The sequence below is a fragment of the Helianthus annuus genome, chromosome 3 (assembly GCF_002127325.2).
Source record: "Helianthus annuus cultivar XRQ/B chromosome 3, HanXRQr2.0-SUNRISE, whole genome shotgun sequence".
Taxonomy (NCBI): domain Eukaryota; kingdom Viridiplantae; phylum Streptophyta; class Magnoliopsida; order Asterales; family Asteraceae; genus Helianthus; species Helianthus annuus.
The window spans coordinates 174678308-174684385 of record NC_035435.2 but is presented as its reverse complement, the minus strand read 5'-3'; the positions used below and the strand labels follow the sequence as shown (position 1 = coordinate 174684385).

General features: G+C 38.2%; 1 long non-coding RNA gene across 1 annotated transcript; it reads right to left on the bottom strand.

Annotated features, from left to right (window-relative positions):
• Nucleotides 1-4629: 4629 nt before the first annotated feature.
• LOC110928380 lies at nt 4630-6078 on the bottom strand. The gene is made up of 3 exons (XR_002586331.2): nt 5943-6078; nt 5414-5467; nt 4630-4911 (listed from the first exon to the last, which is right to left on the bottom strand). It is a non-coding gene; the product is annotated as an uncharacterized LOC110928380 (long non-coding RNA).

Below are 6078 nucleotides of genomic sequence, written 5' to 3'. Positions count from 1 at the left end.
TGATAGGGATACCAGATATACATCACACTTCTGGAAAAGTTTCCAAAGGTCTCTGGGTACGCAACTGAATTTTAGTACAGCCTATCATCCTCAGACGGATGGACAAAGCGAGCGTACTATTCAAACCCTGGAGGACATGCTTCGTGCATGTGTGATAGACCTAGGAGGAAGTTGGGATAGACACCTGCCTCTGATCGAGTTCTCATACAATAATAGCTACCACACCAGCATTAAGGCTGCGCCTTTTGAGGCACTATACGGTAGGAAGTGCAGAACACCCATTTGTTGGGCAGAGGTAGGAGACGTTCAAGTATCAGGACCCGAATTAGTCCTGGAGACGACTGACAAAGTTACCCAAATCACTGAGCATCTAAAAGCTGCCCGTGATAGGCAAAGAAGCTATGCCGATGGTAAGCGAAAGTCCCTCAAATTTGAGGTTGGCGATAAAGTTTTGCTCAAGGTATCACCTTGGAAAGGGGTAATGAGATTTGGCAAGAAAGGTAAGTTAAGCCCAAGATACATTGGACCATTCGAGATCATCGAATGTGTAGGATCAGTGGCTTATAAGTTGAACTTACCAGAAGAGCTTAGTGGTATTCACAATGTGTTCCACATCTGCAATTTGAAGAAATGTCTGGCTGATGAATCGCTAGTCATACCGCATACAGATGTGCATATTGATGAAAGCTTGAAGTTTATAGAAAAACCTGTGTCGATTGAGGACCGACAGGTAAAGAAGCTTCGGAGGAAGCATGTACCCATTGTCAAGGTCAAATGGGAAGGCCGCAGAGGTCCTGATTATACGTGGGAATTAGAATCCACGATGAAGGAGAAATACCCTCAATTGTTTCAGTAAATCTCGAGGTCGAGATTTCTTTTAAGGGGGTGAGGATGTAACACCTCGAAAATTCCTGTCCAATTGAATAAAGACACGTGTCCTCCGTGACAGACATGTCAGAAAAACCGGATTTAATAAAGAGATATGTGGTAGGATTTCTAATAAAAAGGGGCGTCATGTTATTTAAAATACCTCTGAACGACCCAAGGGCGACACGTTATTAAATCACCTCTGAGTGACCCAAATTTTATAAATCCCAAGATCCTTAAATCAATTGATGATCATCTCATTCGATAACCGGTTGCTCTTGAATAAATAAAGTTTTATCTTTATTAAGGGCCATGGAATTATAGGCTGTTACTACTCCTAAATTTAATAAAATTCTTATGAATAAGAATTGTTATAAGCTTGGCCAATTTCTATAAAATTCCAAGACTCATTTCTTTGAATCTCCGTCAAACATACAAGTCCTTTATTGAGTTGAGATGAATGGGAACATGTAAGAAGAAGTAGGACATGCAATGGCTGGCCTTGAAGGTCCCACATCTGAAAAGAGGCAGCATGTTTCGGGTTTTTGTGGTTGCATGGTCAAGACTTAAAAGTTTGCAAAACTTTTGTCTTCTGGCCATAGCTTACGGATCGCAAGGCCCTTGGCTTACGGTCCGTAAGCAGGGTACCTGGGAATGTTCCGCATGGATCGGTTACGGACCGCGATACCCTAGGCTTACGGTCCGTAAGGTGGGCACCTGAACCATGTTTCAGTAAAGTCTGTTACGGACCGCAAATCTTGTAGCATACGGTCCGCAAGAGGTCCTTACGGACCGTAAGGCCTCAAGCTTACGGTCCGTAAGACCGTCGCTGGCAGTATGTTTTGGACAGCTGCCTGTCCAATGCATTTAACCGACTTAAAACGTAAATTTCCGATTCTATGGGCTTCCTAGGCAGTATTTAGACCCTTAGGGACATCTGGGGTGATCTTGTAACTACCTTAGACTTGCTTGTCAAGATCTTGGAGCTTCTAGTTCACTATATAAAGAGCTTGAAGTGTGACCATATGAACTTGCTCATTTGGAACTTTGGCTAAAAGCTCTCTGGAACTTCTCTGGTCACCAACACGTTTTCTTAGGCTCTCTAATCCATCTTAGGACTCTTGTAAGTGTCCTTAACCTTCTTTAATCCTTTCTAGCTTAGTTAATTAAGAAAAAGTCAAACCGTCGTAGTTAAGGTTTGACTTCGTGATTAAGCATAATGTGCTTTGTCAAATCACGAATTAAAAAATACCTTTAGGAAGGTAATTAAGTGGGTAACAAACCCTTAAAAGGGTGTTTCCAGATTCCCACTCTAAGCATGTTAATTGTCGAGTCAAAGCTATCTATAAAAAGTCAACAGAATGCTAAATTTCAAATTAACGCATAATTAGCAATGTAGGTTGAATGTAACCTGTTTGAACATTAATATAACTTGGTAATAAGTATAAGAACATGTTCCAACATGTTCAACTCGACAATTTTCTGTTTAGACCCGGTTCGGAACCGAAAGTCGCATAGTTTGACTTTCGCTTTGACTTTCAGTTCTGACCCGTTTTAGTCAAGATTAAAAATACCTTAGAGCTTCTTTTGAACCTATTAACATGTTGGTATATCCTCCTGTGATTATACAATGTGGTTCATTAGATATCTTGTTCATATGCATGTTTCCGTTAAATGCCCATATGTTGACCATTATGCCCGAATGTCCAAAAATTATAATTTTTGAAAATGTAAAAGGGTAGACACCTTAGTTACTGAAATATAAAGTTGTCCCCAAAATTTGACATCAGTTTGAGGTCTAGATTAAGAGTTATGCTCGTTAGCGTAATTAGAAGCTTTCTTAATAAATAATTAGCGTATTTAACGCATAACCTATCTAAACCCGAATTTTATACCAAAACTTTATACCCACTGTTATATAATAATATTTTGGGAATTTTAAAGATTTTTATTCATTTTTAGGCTGAGCATAACTAGAGGTTCTAAGCTTATTTCGGCTTATGCCGGTTTTACCCTTTACGGTCATAAAATGAGTTTTACATAACCTTTTGACCCCAAACCTTTTCCTACTGATTTGTTATATTAAATATGATATTTTGAGCCTTCTGGAAATATAAAAATATCAACTTTCCTTTTAAAACCCGGAAATGGCTCCAAATCGCCTTTTTAGGCATTTTTACGACATAGTATATGTCAAAACGAGTTTATATATAAAAGGTCTAATACCTACTGATATATTTTATAAAAATATATATTATAACAGTAGACTAAAGTTGGAAACTCAGACTTTCCGTTTTTACCCTTTTAGCCTATGTAAAATTACCAGAATGCCCTTATGAGGCGTAATTGGCGTATAAAAACATTTGGGGCGTATTGGGACATACCTTACTGATATTACAATATACTTGGTGCATATAACCTCAGGAAACTTGCATATGACTTATGTGGTTACTCGTTACGCACTTTCGCGTTCGGATCGGTTTATGTGACTAATTCACGCATATTAGCCGAAACGGGTCAAACCATAACATCTAAGTCTCAAAATTCAGAATGTGTTTAGTTTACCCATATTATACAAGTATCCAAGCTTGTAGGGTCTAAATCACATTCCTTCCCGGTTTTCGCATTTCTCGCGATTAAACCATATTTATTCTTCGAAACTAACCGGTCTAAGCTTAGGCTATGTTAAAAGACCCGTTAGGATTCTAATAGGTTATTATAACCTTCGTTCCAGAATAGGAGCCCAGTAAAAGACACGTGCATTTTTGAATTTGTGGTTATACTTGCTCAGGTAAATACTTTTAACTTATTTTCCCTTATACGGGCTTGGGGGTACGGTATATAAAATACCGCTTGGTCGGGCGATTGACCCCACCTCATTTGTAGTTGGGTATTATCAATGGGACCCGTTTAAAAACTTGGTGTTGTTTGTTTTTATGCCTTTGGGAGCTTAATGACCATGTCCCGGATATCCTTGGCATCATTTTTGGCCACGACCTTGACACCCGGGTGTAGGCGTACACCCGGTATTATGTCCATTATTTTTAAGGTATTAACGTTGGCTTCCCGCCGCGGACTTATACCATGTGGTGTGTCATTTAACCTTAAACCCGATACGACTCGGGCGACTGAACGGTTAACAAACATGTAAATCTTTTACAAGTTTAACTGTGATTAAATATTCCCAAGTTATAAAATGTTTTGTGCCTTGTGCATTTAAAACAAATTTTCAAATGTTTTCAAAATGAGTCAGTTAAATTGTATTTACCAGTGCAAACTGACGTATTTTCCCCAAAAAGATTAAGTGCAGGTGCTATACGCAATAGGCTGGTTTCTCCTTAGCATCGTAGAGTCTCGCAAGCTTTTGGGATGCATATATCTGTTGAACAATTTCTTTCTTTTTACTTCGATCCGCCTGTGGATCTATTTTGACTGGTTGTGATACTTGATATTACAATTAATAGTTGAAATAAATCTATTTTCACTTGTTTCCGCTGTGCATTATAATTTGTGTTGTTTGACATATGATGATATCAACTACGTCACGTAATCCCCCATCGGGCCCACCGGTGACACGTGGAAATTAGGGGTGTGACAGTTAGCAAAGGTAGAGGCATCAGACTCAGTCACTTGTTGGAGTATATTCTCAGTGATGGGTTGTTGAGAAGAACTGATTAGTGTCTGATCCATATCTGTTACGCCCCATTTTTCGCAATTTGGCATTTAAAAATAATTAGGAAAATTTTTGGAAAATTCGGCATGACTTATTCGTTTTAAACCATTAACACCCTGTTATACATACCAAACTTTGATGCTTAACATCCATGACAAAAACCCAAAACAAACAAAGTCTATATTGGACACGACAAGACTTCGACTACCAAGTTTTTACCCAACTTCGAAGTTATCAACATACTACATAGACCTAGTTACATATGACCAAAACTTAACCCATTTTAAAAGACTTAATAACGGAAGCGTGAGGCGGGCGTAATCCAAGTGTGCACGTTCCGAGCCGTCCCATCGCCTAAGTCGAGGATTTTCCTACATTTAAACACCCAACTTTAAACAGTTAGTAAAACGCTTATTTAGTTTACAATACCAACATGGTAATTACGATCATTTACATACTTCCATTTCTTATAAACATTCGATTATTCATTCGAGTGGATATGGCATACAATCTCATAATGAGATTCAAGCATTACGCATTCGACCCGATAACATCGGGTTAATTACCTCTAATTTATATCCTTCATACTATCCGTGCAACGGATTGAACTTTTGCATACGATTTTGCTTACATGACCACCCGTCCTAGACGGATGGTCTCATATCCTTACTCGACCTAGTCATAAGAATCGGTCGGTTCGCATAGCTTAGCAAAATCCTTTTCTTTAGCATCAATGAATCCGCAAGGGATTCATCATCCATATACTAACACCACAAATGACTAAAACATAGGAAAATTTCTAATAACAAGGGTCATTCAATATAGTTACTAACGAATAGATAAAGGTAAACTTTCGTATGAAACGGATCATACCTCGGTCTTGTGATCCTTCCGGCTTCTTAGAATTCGAACCTTCTTCCTTCACACCTAAATCAACATGATCATTCATTCGTTTAGTACCCAACTTTCATTCCATCATTTTTCCAATTTACACATAAGTACTCATTCAAGCATTTCATCGAGCACCTAGTAGGCGTTACCTTAGTAAAGCATAGTGTACAACATTTAAAGCATAACTCACCAATTCATCCTATGTGCCATCAATAATCAATCTAATTCTCATAATTCCTTTAATCTACATCAATTTATCTAGCATTTGGGTACTACAAGCTGAAATTTCATACCCAATTACATACATTCTCGATTCCTATAATCTCTATATTCTTAACAAAATTTTCACCAAGTGGGTTTATAGAGGCTTTCTTTCAATTAACCAAAATCAATCATAATTTCTACTCTAGGAAGTACCCTTAACATATAAACAACACAAATCATATCACAATTTCATGGTTGGGTCGAAACCCTAGTTCTACAATTTACCAAATCCAGAGATTCGACTTACCAATTGATTGGGTATGGGTAAATGATCGAAATTCTACCACATGCAACTGATAATCATCAATTCTCCCTTGTCAATTTGGTGAATTTGGTGAGAACAAGGGTGAGCCCTTGTTTTTCTTGTTCTTGGTCGATCCACA